This window comes from Plecotus auritus (genome assembly GCF_963455305.1).
Source record: "Plecotus auritus genome assembly, chromosome: 9".
Lineage (NCBI taxonomy): Eukaryota > Metazoa > Chordata > Mammalia > Chiroptera > Vespertilionidae > Plecotus > Plecotus auritus.
Genome location: NC_137783.1, coordinates 6,710,534 through 6,725,649, shown reverse-complemented (window position 1 = coordinate 6,725,649; position 15,116 = coordinate 6,710,534).

Here is a 15,116-nt window from a genome sequence, read left to right as displayed (position 1 = left end):
CGTGTCACCCTGAATGAGTCTGTAGAGGGGAGGGGCTTGCCAGGGGCTCCGGGCATGATCCTTGAGTCAAAGGGGTCATAGGGTCTCGAGCCAATCGGCCCTCGCCACGCCCTGCACAGGGTGAGCTCTGCGCCTCCCCGGCGCCCCGGCGCCCCGGCCTGGCTGAGTCCCCGGAGACCCAGTAGACCTCGGGGGGACCTAGCCTCAGCCCCGGGCAGCTGCAAGGTTTCTCCTGGTCTGGGCCCCGCACCGGCCTCTCCTGTGAAATGCAGGTTCCAGGCTCCACCCCAAACCTAGAGATCAGCGTCCCAAGGCTCTGCGGGTCCTGCCGACGCCGAGGGTGGGTGTCGGGTGTGATCATGCAAACATCGCTCAGGGGCCCAGGCAGCCTTGGGCGTGAGCTTTAGGGGGAAGTGGCGAGCGTGTCAGCCAGTCTCCAGGCTCTTTCCCGAGGCCTTGCTGATGGTCCTGGGGCCGCTGCTCGAGAGGGGCCTGACCTTGGGACGGGCATCCTGAGGTCATGTTACAAACAAATGGGACAGAAGACACAGGGGGCTTCCCGCCGATCCCTTTCATGGGTAAGACCTGGCTTGTCCCAAGAGGCTGGCCCACTCCCCTCCGTGGGCCGGAGACAAGGCAAGTGCAAAGAGCTACATCCCGTTTGCCAGGAGGTGGAGACTCTTCGGCCCGAACGTCAAGGTCCCTGAGCTCTTGCTGGCCATCCCTTCTTCACGACGAGGACAGTCACCAGCCACAGCGTTTCGTTTCTTCCCCCAGTTCACGGAACCCGGCCTGTACCACACGGACTTGTTTTATACCTCAGAGCCCACGCACTGTCCGTCGTCGTCGAAGGGAGCCCTCCAGGGGCGCGAGAGCACAGATCTGCGTGGCCAGAGCTCAGACCACGGAAGCGCAGGTCCCCGCGGGGCTCAGGCAGCGGGAGCCTGTCCCACGAGCGCCCACCAGCCACGGTCGGGGCCCGGCCTTCGGCTCCTCCTCCTTTGGGCCCATGGCTCCCCCAGAGAAGGGAGGCGAATTCAGGGCCTGACACCCGGCCTCCTCCCACCGAGCCCCCAGTCCCCGCTGGTCCTGTCCTGTCCCTGAGCCTCCCCCTCCCCACCCTTCTACCCCAACTTGTTCCCTATAGCGGCATCTTTAAAAAGGTATTTTTAAATTAAAACACACACAACACCTTCCCACCCACCCGTCCGGGACGAGGCGTAGTTGACAGAGTGGATTTAATCTGCCTCCAGCCCCTGAGCTCCCTCAGAAGAGCCATTCTTCCTCCAAGCGGGACGTTTTCCCACGGACGTTCGCGGACGCCGTGCCTTTGAGGAGAGACGCGGGGTCTTTGCAGAAGCATCTCTGCTTCCACTTTTCAGGAGACGGGCTGCGTCCCCGACGGGATGGGTGACGAGTACTCACCCCCCCCCCTCAGCTCGCGTGGCATCACGGAGTGTCACGGAGACCGGCCGGCCTTCGCGGAGGAGGCCCCACAGCCCACATCAGCTCCTCTTCCGAGGCCGGGGCGTCACTGCCGAAGCCACGAGCTTTGGGGCGGCTCCCTGGCCCCGTGGCTCAGGGTGGCCCTGGCCCCAGCAGCCAGGCAGGTTTGCTGGTGTCCCCAACGAGCTGCTCTCACAAAGGGGACACCCAGCCTAGGGAGGGGGTGGGAGGGAGGCCGCGCTGCGCGGAAGGAAGCAGCCCGCTGGGACACGTGGCGTGAGTTGTGGGGACACGCGTGGCACAAGTGGGGTGTGGCGGCCTGCCCGTGAGAGGCTCGCCCAGCAAGGCCTGGCCTCGGGAGCGGGGTCTCGTGCCTCCCCAAGCTGCCCGCCCGCCAGGGGAGCCCCTGTTCTTCCACACCCCGGCCCTTCCCCAAAGGCTCCATCTCCCACCGACTTCCCCGCGTGGGCTGCCGACCCAGACCTCAACGCGGAGGGAACCTCGGCCACGCGGTCCGCCGAGATGACACGGAGCGCGGCCGGCATTGCTGTCCTCTCGGCTGCCGTGCTCTCAGGTCCCCGCAAGCGAGCGAGTGCTGGCACCTTCCGAGGGCGGCGGTGGGGGAGGGGGAGAGGGGCGCAGGGCCTCCTCGCCTTGGGCCTCCGTTGCCGTTGCCGTTGCCGAGAGACCGTGTGAAATCTGTGCATTTGAAGTGTTGAAGCTCGGAGCTGTGAGTCGGGAAGCGGGGAGCTCACTCCTTTCTGAGCCCAGCGGCAGCTTTGGAAGGTGGGCACCCACGGGACAGACCCCCCGTGTCTGGCCTGGTCTGATCTGACCTTCCGGGGCTTCCGCTGCAGACAGTGGTCAAACCGGCAAAGCTGGCTCTCCCTCGGGGCGAAGGCACTTCCCGAGAAGAATCTAGATGTCTTTCGGACATCGATGAGGCTTGTTGTAATAGATCAAACGCAAATGTGCTCCCTTTGGAAGCCCTGAGAGGCTGTGGTGGCGTTAAAAGAATAATCCTAGTAGCCAAAGGTCCCTGCTTTTTCAGGGAAGTTTAACGGGTGAGTGACAGCGGTTCCCTTTTGGGGGCCGTGGCTGGAGGACGGCTGGGCTCTGCCGCGCTGGGTCTGTGTATCCGTGGAACACGTCACAGTGCTGCTGTGTCCAGATCAAACCACTGTCGTCGTTTTTTTTAAGAGAAATAAAGTCCTTAATGAAAAGAACTGCATTTCTTTCCTTCTGCGGAGCCGCCCTGTCCCCCGTGCACTGGAACAGCCGCCCCACGAGGCCAGCCCCACCCACAGGCGGCCGAGCCCTGGCCACCCCGGGCCTGCCCACGGGCCCGTCTCCAGGGACAGGGCCTCAGCATCGCCCCTGAGCCCTGTCCAGGCCGATTGCCTCCTAATCCCAGACCCAGCAGGTGGCCCAGGAGGGCTCCAACGGGGGCCCGGTGAGAAGGCAGAGGCCAGCCGGGCGTGCGCACCCTGACCTGGCGTGTTTTCCGTGGAGACGCCGGAGCTCCGAGTGGGCTCTGCGGAGAGGCCGTTCTGCCTGTCAGCCTGTCCCACGCCGGAGCTGGGTCACCAGCAGGCAGGACCCCGAGTGCCTCGGAACCCAGGCACCAACCCAGGACCTGAGAGCCCGCAGCCCCCTCCCGCCTGCGTGGCTCAGCGGTAGGATGAGCCGGGCTCTGGCTCGGACAGCCCCTCTCTGACTAGAACCCTGGCGGCCCCAGCCCGGAGCCCGGGGTCTGTAAGATGGGGATCACCGCCCAGCGGGCTGCTGGAGGCTTCAGGGGACCACGCGTGGCACCCGGCACAGAGGGCGTCCCCGGAGGACAGTCACCTGGTGGTCTCTGGACCCTTTTGATCAGGGGTCCTCAAACTTTTTAAACAGGGGGCCAGTTCACTGTCCCTCAGACCGTGGGAGGGCTGGACTATAGTTAAAAAAAACAACTATGAACAAATTCCTATGCGCACTGCGGGCCCAGGACGAGTCGGCTGCTAAGCAGGACAGGCAGCGGCACCCGGCGGGCTGGATAAAAGTCCTCGGCGGGCCGCATGTGGCCTGTGGGTTGTAGTTTGAGGACCCCTGCTTTTGATCCTTGACCTCAGGACAGGGTGGAGGGAGGGTCCTAGACCCACACTCGTCTCACCCTCAGCCCAGCCCCAGAGCACGAGGCATCCCCAGCAGGCACTGGGTGAGGGGCGCCCTGAGCTGGGGGCCAGGGCTGGAGGCCTGCTCCCGCCCGCCTCCTGGCACAGAGCCTGCGTCCGCTCCTGGCACAGACACCCCCACCCGGAACGTAGGCCTGGCCGTGGTTCCCTCCCCTCACCCCCGAGAGGCAGGTGCCTGTCCGGATTAGAGGGAAGGAATGAGGATTCTACTTACTGGGAGACTGGAATGGGGGAGAGGGAAGGGGGGCTGGTTAGCAAAGGGTTGCAGAGTCCACGGGGCGCAAGAGAGCAGGCGTCAGGTGGAGTCCCTAGTATCACCCCAGGGCTGTCCCCTCCAGCGGCGCCGTGGCCGGTCCCCCACGTGGCGCTTTGACTCCCCACCCCACACCTCCCCACAGCTCCTACTCGCTGTGGGGTGGCCGGGAGGTTTCCTAATATGAACCTTATTTTCATGTATCGTTTTTATTATTTTTTTAATCTCTCATCAGTGTAATATAGGCCAATATGCTATAGGCCCCACCTGCCTGCCTCATCCACAGCCCTGCCAACCCATTTTCTTTTTAAATGTTATTTATTATTTTTAAAGAGAGAGGAAGGGGGAAAGATGGTTTTTTAAAATATGTCTTTATTGATCTCAGAGAGAAGAAGGGAGAGGGAGAGAGAGAAGGAACATCAATGACGAGAGAATCGTTGATGGGCCGCCTCCTGCACGCCCTCTACTGGAGGTTGAGCCTGAAACCTGGGAATCAAACCGTGACCTCCCGGTTCACAGGTCGGTGCCCAACCACTGAGCCGCACTGGCCAGGATTATCACTAATGTCTTCATCTCCCTCCCTCTCCCGTCTTCTCTGAAGTCAACAAAAACGTATTTTTTACAAATTAACAATAGTGCCGTGCTCCCCCCCCCCCCCCCCCCCCGTGTGGCTGTCTCCCTTTTAGTCCTCTCGGGGAACCCACTCCTGCCTGACACCACGTGTTGAGAAAGAAAAGGGAAAAAAATCTATTTCACAAGTTCAACATTTTACAAGTCCTCGCGTTTCCCTTGTTTATTTCCCTTTGGGCTTTGCGGGCTGTCAGTAAAGTTTCATTTGAAAACCCCGGCCGGCGTCCCTCAAGCCAAGGGAAACACAGACGCGAGAGCGCTTTGCCCACGTTGGCGGGAGAGGAGAGAGCCGGGCGGCGGGGTGAGGTGGGCGGGGAGCCCGGGGGGCCGGGTGGTGGGGGGTGAGGTGGGCAGGGAGCCCGGGGGGCCGGGGCGGGACCAGACTCCGCACTGTCCTGGCCCTCAGGAGGGAACAAGAGCGCCAGAGGCCTGCTCTGGGGGGGCTCGCCCTGCAGAAAGGCATGGAAGACGCACAGGTGCACAGGACGGCCATTGGAAAGGCCAAGGCGGAGACAGGGGAGCGGGGCAGTGGTTAGGGACGGCGGTGCATTCAGTGTCCTGGAGTCCAACCTGGCAAAGGGGGGCGGGGGGCAGTGACACAGGCAACGACCTGTTTGGGTCGGAAGGGAATCGGGCATCTTTCTCAGAATGCCCCGTTACAGGCCGGCAACAGCGAGGTGGCCAGGGGCTGGGTGACAGCGCCTAGCGCGGGAGAGCCTTTGTGATGGTGGAACCGTGTGTAAGTTGGCTGCCGTGGTGGCCACACAGATGTGCACACGTATAAAGGTGGCACCAAATCCAGCCGGCGTGGCGCGGTGGTTGAGCGTCCAGCTATGGGCTGGGAGGTCACCGTTTGATTCCCAGTCAGGGCACAGGCCCGGGTTGCGGGCTTGGTCCCCAAGGTGGGGCATGCAGGAGGCAGCTGGTTGGTGATTCTCTTTTTTTTAAAATATATTTTATTGATTTTTTATTACAGAGAGGAAGGGAGAGAGATAGTTAGAAACATCGATGAGAGAGAAACATAGATCAGGTGCCTCCTGCACACCTCCTACTGGGGATGTGCCCGCAACCAAGGTACATGCCCCTGACCAGAATCAAACCTGGGACCCTTCAGTCCGCAGGCCGACGCTCTATCCACTGAGCCAAACCGGTTAGGGCAGTGATTCTCTTTTCATTGATGTTTCTCTCTCTCCCTTCCTCTCCGAAATCAATGAAAAAAATATATTTTAAAAATCACACCAAGCCGCCCTCACGCATGGGGCCCAGGTCAGTGTCCGGCTTCGGTGTTGCTGTGGCGACGTGAGCTGCCGCCGGGAGCGGGGGGGAGGAGGGGTCTGGGTGAAGGGTGCAGGGGCCGCTCTGTCTGCCACTTGCTGTGCCCTGTAGTTATGTCAAGATTAAACGTTTTTCTTTAACATGTCAGCAAATGGAAACTAAAGGAAGGAGAGAGGAGCGGCAGGGTGTGGGGGTGGGATTCGGACTGAGCTCCCCGAGGGCAGGCGGCTGCAGTGAGGCCTGAATGAGCCCCGTGCACGCAGCACGCGCAGGGGCTGGCTTCTCCTCTTCACCGGGGAGTGGTGTCTCTCCTCGTCTGTCTCTGCTCATCGCCGTCTGTCCGTCTGTCTTTCTGCCTGGCTCTGGCATTCCTGGTCTCAAGTCTCAGACCCGCTCCTCCCGCCCCCTTCCTTCCCTCTCCCCTCAGCCCCAGATCTTCCTGGGGAGTCCATTCCCCATGTGCCTAAGCCCTCGGAGGTTTGGTTTGAGGACTCGGAGGCCAGGCCCCGGGAAACTGCGCCCTGAAGCCACCAGCAGCTCCAGTGGCTTTGACCTCCCTCCTATTTGGTCTATTCAGGGGTCCTCAAACTTTTTAAACAGGGGGCCAGTTCACTGTCCCTCAGACCGTTGGAGGGCCGGACTATAGTTTAAAAAAAAAACTATGAACAAATTCCTATGCGCACTGCGGGCCCGGGATGCGTCGGCTGCTAAGCAGGACAGGCAGCGGCACCCGGCGGGCCGGATAAATGTCCTCGGCGGGCCGCATGTGGCCCGCGGGCCGTAGTTTGAGGACGCCTGATTTAGCTCCTTTGTTCCAGCGCGTCCCACGTGGAACAACAAAGACCCAGTCGGTCCTCTCGGGGCCCCTTCCTTCCCAGAACTTCGTCCCCCGAGAGTTCTAGCTCCAGGACAGGGCGGGTTTGGACAGCGTGAGGCCCGTGGCAGGTCTGAGGGCAGCTGAGCCGCTTCCTGGGTCTTCCCGAAACTGCTCCAGCCACCGGGGCTCGGCATCGGCTGTGTTCGGCCCACACCGGCAGGAACGGCGTGATGTGCGCTGAAATGCCCTGGGGCCGTGCGGATGGCGGTCTGTGTGCGGGAACGCCCTCTTTATCTGCAGGAATGTATCTGACACCTGGCTTTTGCGGGGCCTGGGAGCAGTGTGGTCCCCAGCAGGACGGGCTGCCGGGCCTTGGCAGATTTGGGGCCAGGGTTGGGTCGTTCCCTCTGCACCGCCCTGTGGACCCGGCACCACCCAGCACAGTGGACCGGTGCCCCAGGCACCTCTCAGCAGCGGCCAAGACCTTCCACGTTCACCCCTTTGCCATTGCCAGTTCCCCAGCGGCCCAGCCCCGTTTTAACGGGAATAGGCTGGCACGCAGCTAACAAGCGCTCCCGGCCAATGTCCTCGCTGCCGACGGCTGCTGCTAACGCCCTCTGTATGCCAGTCCCACCGAGGGAACCCAGACCACACAGCAAGGAGGGGGGAAGCCCAGTAACAATGAGGCGGATTGGGTGCGTCTTCGCACCAGTCCTTGTGGATCCAGAGAGGCCCTCCTGTGGTGCCGGTCTCGTCCTGGCCAAGGACCGAGCTTCGGGGCTGAGCCACTGGCCCAGCTACAAGGGCCTCCCCTCCTCAGGGCCCCGGACTCGCCAAAGATTCCAAAGACAACAGAGGGTTTGAGGTTGGAAAGTGTCGTTCGGGGGTTTTGTTCATGTTTTCGTGAACGACAGACAAGTCCTCCTGCGAGGGGATGGGAAAAGCGGTCCTTTTGTGGCTGGACATGCAGTTGGGTGCTGGGGGGAGGGGGGTGCGTGCCATCACACCTCTGCAACATCGTTCGTGGAAATTCTGAAAAGCTGGAGCAGGAATGGCTTTTTTTAAAAATAATCTTTTTATTCATAAAGAAAAATAGATTTAAACTTTATCTCTGTCCTCCTAAGTCTACTTAATCATTGCTTCTCTGTTCTTTTTCACCCCCATTCTTCACATCCCCTCTGCCCAGGTCTGAGCTCACCGTTCGACTCTGTTTTTCCCTATCTGCGCATCGCTCGACAGAGAACGTGTTTCTGAATCTTTTTTTGTTAATCCTCACCCGAGGACATTCTTTCCATTGATTTTTAGAGAGAGTGGAAGGGAGGGAGGAAGAAGAGAGTAGAGGAACATTGATGTGAGAGAGACACATCACCTGGTTACCTCCCGCACGTGCCCGGACAGGGCTGGGGATCAAACCTGCAACCCGAGGGGAAGATCTCAATAGAATAGTCGGTAGCTTTCCAGGTGTGTCCATTCAGGGTTGTGGTCCCCACTGATGGATTGGCGGCACCAGGGCAGGGGGTCATTATCCAGCGCAGCTGGTCCTGGCGTCCGCAGTGACTGGTGTTGTTGCGTATCTGGGCCTGGAGCTGGAGCTGGAGCTGAAATAGAGCTGAGGCCTAGATGTTCATTTCTGGCGGAAAGGTCAGGGGGTCCAAACCTCGTGACCAGCGATATTCTAGGGGAGGAAAAGTCACCCTGGGGGCAGGATCCTACCCTACAACCGATTGTCCACTGTAGGCACCTGGGGCTTCCCACCCCGTGACCTTCTGGACCTGTCCCGTCGTCCTTGCCCTGCTCGTGTCTCACTGCCTACAGCTGATGGACACCACACGCCCTAGGAGAGCGCCCACCTCTGCCTGGGACTGTTCAGTGATGTGCCGGCGAAGCTTAGCCCCAGGATCTGGGAGGGGGACGGGGAGGGCGGGGGGGGGGGGGGAGAAGGGAGCCTGGGGCTGAGAGTCTCTGAGTACAAGGAAGTTCCATCAGCTCATTTAACGTGGAGATGGGACTCTATCTGAGAGAGAGAGAGAGAGAGAGAGAGAGAGAGAGAGAGAGAGAGAGAGAGAGAGAGAGAAGTGGCCATTTCGATAGTTGAGGCACTTCCTCACACGTCTCACGCAGGACCAGAGTCCCTAAGTGACATGAGAGTCCCTAAGCACACGTCTGATGGGCGGGCCTCGCTGTCCCACGTGGTGAGAACACCTCGTTGCACGTGGTTCTAGGGTTCAAAGATGCCTACTTGCCACCCAGCCTGGGCCCTCGGAAGAGGCCGGCCGCGAGGGAGCGATCACGACCGTGAAAAGAATTGCGGAGCGGCCTCTGAAACAACGGAATCCCAGGAGTGTGCGTTTATTTCTTTTCTCTTTTTTTTTAAATATATTTTATTGATGTTTTACAGAGAGGAAGGGAGAGGGATAGAGAGCTAGAAACATCGATGAGAGAGAAACATTGATCAGCTGCCTCCTGCACACCCCCCACTGGGGATGTGCCCGCAACCAAGGTACATGCCCTTGACCGGAATCGAACCTGGGACCCTTCAGTCTGCAGGCCGACGCTCTATCCACTGAGCCACACCGGTTTCGGCACGCGTTTTTTTCTTAAAGAGAAACCTAGAAGCCAGCATCCTGAGAGCACTTCCCATCGAGCTCAGCACAAATGGGCTCTCGCTGGGGAGTGATGGGCCGAGAGAACCATGGATGAGGGAGCAGTTACATCAGATCCTCCTGGGGCAGCCACTGGGGAGTGGGGAGGGGGGTGCGCGGGGCAGGACACCCCACAGAGGTCATCGGTTTCTGCTTCTGGGCATCTGAACGGAAGGAACGCCAGCCCCTGCCCACTCCAGGCCTGTGTGACACTTAGCAGAGTTTTACAGTGAGTGGCATCTTGGAACCTGTTTTCCTACATTAAAGAAGACAGCTGTCAGTCACCTGGCTCCGCCTCTAAAGAAGCTGTGGTTTCCGAGGCCTGAACTTGAGTGGCACCAAGTTCGGTTGCATCTGAGAACCTTCCGATGCCAGGCTGACCTGTGCCCCCGCTGTCCCCAGATGGAAAGCTGGGTGAACGAGGTTGTCTCAAGCGTGTTTCATCGCCCCTCTTTCCCCTCCCCCTGCCCCCTCGCGGCCCCCTCGGCTCCTCGGGGACCCGCGGTTCTTCTTGGGAGGAGGGGTCTGCCCACCAGCCCCTCGGTGCCATCAGCTGCCAAGTCGTTTGTTTGCTTTGCTTTTTCGTCTAAACGCCAAACACCGCAGAACCAGCACCTGCAATTCCCCCAACGTGGCCTCTGAAGTGGCTGCAAGTGGAACCCAGACGGCTTCATTTTTAGTTGCGACGCACGCTGCCTCCCCCACCCGTCTGCTTCCAAGAAACACCCTGTTCCTCCTTTCCCACCGCCTCCCAACACGACAACATGGAAGCAGGAGCTTGGACAGCGGCGCCCTTGCCCGGCTCCCTGTGAACACCCGGAGAATGAAGCGCCATAAGCAGTCCCCGTGCGACCAGGGCCGAGGCGCAGCCACAGCGGGGCTCGGCTGTCATTAGCAGCCCCGTTCCTTTGTGCGTGCGGAACAGACACCAGAACGCCACCCCCGTGTCCTGCCACTCATTTTCGCAAACAATTCAGTGGGTTTTTAAAAAGTGCCTCCAACAAGCACAGAAAGGCCCGGGGGGGGGGGGGGGGAACACACAAAAAACCCAGAATGACAATTCAGCCTTCAGTTCTAAAGTGACTTGAGAGTTGCTCTGGGGTCAGGGAGGCCATGCTGGATGACCCTTCAAGCCGAAGTTCAGATGGAGGGAGAGCCCGCTGTCCCGGGGGCAGGCCAGGGAAACGCAGTCAGAAAAGGTAAGCTTAATGCCCCCGTGCTCCCGAGGCAGAGCTGCGTATGCCTCTGAGTCTCGCTTTTCCCATCTGCTTAATGGGCGGGTTGAAACCCTGCGTGTTCTCTCTCTCAACGTGCAATGAGGCTCCAAGGAGCTCGTTAGTTAGGAGGACTGAGAGCTTTGCAGTCTATAGGGTGGGGGTTGTGTTTTAGGGAGCGAGAAAGCGGTCCCAGTCCTAAGGCAAATCAAGGGGCTGGAGGCCTCTCTGACCACACCCTACCCCACTGAGCATCATCTCCCCACAGGGGCGACCCTTACGCAGCCCGGGGGTGACTAAAGTGACCCTGACACAGCCCAGCACCCCACGGTCCAGCCGCAGAGGACTGGTGCCATCGCAGATACACCGTCCAGTGTGCTCCCTGAAGGAGATCGAACACCAAGTTCTGGAACTTATTAAGATCCCTGTTTCCCACCCACGTCCCTCACCGCTGTGGTGGCTGGCCCCGCCCCCAGCTTCTCTCCCCCTTCTCCATCTTCCCGGGTTCTGTGGCTCAGTGGAACCTTCCTCCTGTGGGGACAGTGGCCCGGCTGGCAGCGATGGGCTTCCGAGGACAGCTGGGTGCAGGGGAAGCTCCGGAATTACTATTTTTCATTCCTTGGAAATGGTTTTGACTGAGGGTGTCCTGGAAGCTCTCCAGGGCCCAAACTTAAGAGCTTGTGCAAATGTTGAAACAATGCCTTTGGGGGTATTTTTTCTCTCCTAAATCTCCCTTTCAAGCTCACTTGCTTTCTTTCCCTCAGGGTGAAAATGTGAGTCGTGTCTTTCCTGAGAAGCATCTTCCAGAACATAAACCCACAGCCTCTTGGAGCTGGAAAAGAGGCTCCCGTTCCCCCTGCCTACTGAGATTTGGGGGAAATGGGCTCATTTGGTGTGGAGTGGGGAGCAGAGAGTGCAAGACAGCCTGTCAGTAGCCTCCACGGCTCACCAGCGCCCCCGTGAGCCCGAGCCGGGAACTTCAGGAAGGCCGTTCCTCTCGGAGGCGTGGTGTCTGGGGAGACCATCAAGGGCAGCTCCTCCCTGGGAAACCATCACGCTCGCTTGCCACGGGGAAGTCACTGGGGATGCGAGAGGCTCCCCAGAGGACATTTCCTGTACCCCCTGCTCCTCCCTTCGGATGCAGAATACCTCCAGAGGTGACAATGGGTTCTCCGCTTTTCCGCCGGCCAACCCCCTCCGTCAGCCGCCTTCTCTCAGACACCCTTCCCTTTAACTGTGGCCACTTGGCTGGGCTCGGAGCCTAGCTTCCGGTTGGCAAGGGAGCCTTCTCCTGGCCTTGCTGCCCGATCCCAAGCCCACCGCGTGTCCCCCGCACCCTCTGTCTGCCCTCTGCACATCCTCCAACTCAGCCCCCACCTCCCGATTCAAGCGTTTGATTGGCATTCGGATCCAGCTCCCGAACCTTGGGGCTCTCTGCCTTCCACCATTCAGAGGTCATGAGGTCAAGAGCCCCAGGCAAGGAGTCCGAAACTGGTCCAAATCTGCTGGCCTTCTCTGCATCACCTTGGGGAGACCACACCAGCGCTCTGGGTCACTAGTATGTATTGATCCCCTATGACCAGGCACCGAGCCACGCACATGACATATATTATCTCGTTGACTCTTATGCTGGGATCAATGTTCTCCCCATCTGACCACCGGGGATACAGGCTTGGAAAGATAGGTGCCTCACCCAAGACGACGCAGCTAAAAAGGGAGGAGCTGAGTGAGCATTTCAAACTTTGTGACTGCTCTTAACCAACATTCTCATGGTAACCAATAGTAAGCAAAGAGAATAATAAAGGTCACTGACACAGTACAATATACAGATGATGTATGATAGAATTGTACACCAGAAACCTATAAACCAACGTCACCCCAATAAATTCAATAAAAAGGAAAAAAAGCTCTAAAAAACTGCATACTCAGTCATTTCAATTGTAAGAAATAATTTGAAATGTGGCGGGGGGGGGGGGCGGGGAGGGGTAACAAAGAAATTCTTTCACTGCTAAGATTCTGGGGAAAGCTGCCAATGAGCAGCCCTCACACCCACCTCTGCACCCACCAGGATCTGCACCTCCAGGTATTTGCGAGGCAGCCTGTATTCGCCCTCCCTCCCCCCGCTCTTCTTAAAGCGGTAAGAGCGGCGACATGTGGACCAAAAGCCACATACTTGCAAAGCCAGCCTTCCTCTGGAGACCAAGGAGCAGTAAATTCTTCTCCTGGGAACATCTCTGTCAAGCAGACATCTGTTGCTCTTAGGCGATCCGTATGCCATAACAGTTTAATAAACAGAGTTTAAATGCCTAAATAAGAAGAAAACAGTTTGCCCTCGTTGCAAAATAGCATATAAACTGTGCTGAAATTAGCACAAGGGAAACATTTATCTTCCCTCGATAATCTTGAAACTGGCCTTTTTTGATGGTGTGTAATTATGTTTATTGGCATGAAAGATGGTCATGATATATTACTAAAGGGGGGGGGGGAACTGGTTGCGAATAGAAAGCCAGACTTTTTTAAAGGGATATTTGACTCCAGCTCCCTGGCTGGGGGGAGGCCCTTCTGCATGTCCTGCCGAAGAAAAGGAGGCATGGGCGAAGATTGGCTGGGGGGCCGGAGGGAGGGGGCGCCTTCTCCCTGAGAGGATAGAGAACGAGGCCATGTTGTGGCTGGAATGGCCAAAGATTTGCCTGAGCAGAAATCTGGCCCAGCCTGGTGGAGTAAAAGAGGGGGGTGTGGGGCCTAAAAGACTGTGGGCTGGCCCTAGCCGGTGTGGCTCAGTGGATAGAGTGTTGGCAGGGTCCCGGGTTCAATTCCGGCCTGGGTTGCAGTCTCGATGCCCAGTAGGGGGCGTGCAGGAGGCAGCCGATCAATGATTCTCTCTCCCTTCCAAGTACTAACCAGGCCCGACCCTACTTAGCTTCCGAGATCAGACAGATCGGGCGCATTCAGAGTGGTGTGGCCATAGACGATTCTCTCTCATCATTGATGTTTCTATCTCTCTCTCCCTCTCCCTTCCTTTCTGAAATTATTAAATATAGTTTTTAAAAAATGAACTAAAGCCGAAACCGGTTTGGCTCAGTGGATAGAGCGTCGGCCTGCGGACTGAAAGGTCCCGGGTTCGATTCCGGTCAAGGGCATGTACCTTGGTTGCGGGCACATCCCCAGTGGGAGGTGTGCAGGAGGCAACTGATCGATGTTTCTCTCTCATCGATGTTTCTAGCTCTCTATCCCTCTCCCTTCCTCTCTGTAAAATATCAATAAAAAATATATTTAAAAAAAAATGAACTAAAAATATAAAAGAGCCCTGGCCAGTTTGGCTCAGTGGATAGAGCGTCGGCCTGTGGACTGAAAGGTCCCAGGTTCGATTCCGGTCAAGGGCATGTGCCTTGGTTGCGGGCACAGCACCAGTGGGAGGTGTGCAGGAGGCAGCTGATGGATGTTTCTCTCTCATCGATGTTTCTAACTCTCTATCCCTCTCCCTTCCTCTCTGTAAAAAGTCAATAAAATATATTTTAAATAAATAAATAAATAAATAAATAAATAAATAAATAAAATAAAAGACTGTGGGCTGGCTTCCAATCCGGGTGCCACCAACCTCGAGCCTTGATGACCTGGTACAGGTTCGATGCCGCTGAAGGTCAGTTCCCCACGGATACAGTGGGAGCCATGCCCAGCGCACAAGCTTGATGCCATTGGCAGTGCCCGGTACGTGGGAGGAGCTCAGGGGGCGGGGGGCCTCTTCAGCCCTCCCATTCTGCGTCTTCCTGACAATCACAGGGTTAGCCACTAGCAGGGCCAAGAGATGCCAGGCTATGAATGGGAGCCGCCCAACCTTGAGATCCAGGCATTCCTTCCCTCACTCAGGAGCCATGATGGAGGGCCTGCTGTGCGGCTGCTCCGGCCAAGCACACAATGGCTCAGGTCCTGTCCTTGGGAGAGAGGTCACCGACTGGTAACAGACAGCCATGTGCCAGGGCTCCGGAGGGGCTGGGAAGGGGTGTATGGGTGGGGTGGGGGGGGCCTAGTTCACGGAGTCCTCAGGGAAGACCCAAGGGGCAGACACGAGCCTCGGACTGGCAGAAGGCGAGCTGGAGCAGGCCTCAGCTCTCCTGACCTTGTTGACAGGAGGCCATAGCCGTGACCTGAATTTTTATTCCGAGAACAAACAACGCACAGGAGGGGCTTGCGCAGGTGAGCAGCACGGCCACGTCTGTGCTTTTAACAGATGGGCGCTGGCCCTGGTCTGCGTGGCTCAGGGGTTGAGCGTCGACCTATGAACCAGGAGGTCAGGGTTTGATTCCCAGTCAGGGCACGTGCTCGGGTTGCAGGCTCCATCCCTAGTGTGGGGCGTGCAGGAGGCAGCTGATCCATGATTCTCTCATCATTGATGTTTCCATCTCTCTCTCCCTCTCCCTTTCTCTCTCAAATCAACAAAAACATATACTTTTTTTAAAATAAAATAAATAAATAAAAGATGGTCACTGGATGAAGATGGGGAGTGGGTGTGGGGTAAGGAGGGCTGACCAGCGAGGAGGCTGTCATGTCATCTGGGAAAGAGATGAGGGAGGCAGCCTGGTCAGGGCCCAGGGCCGTGGAAATGGGGAAGCGGGATACATTCGAGCTGGAATTTGGAGAAGAATCTACAGGCCTTACTCA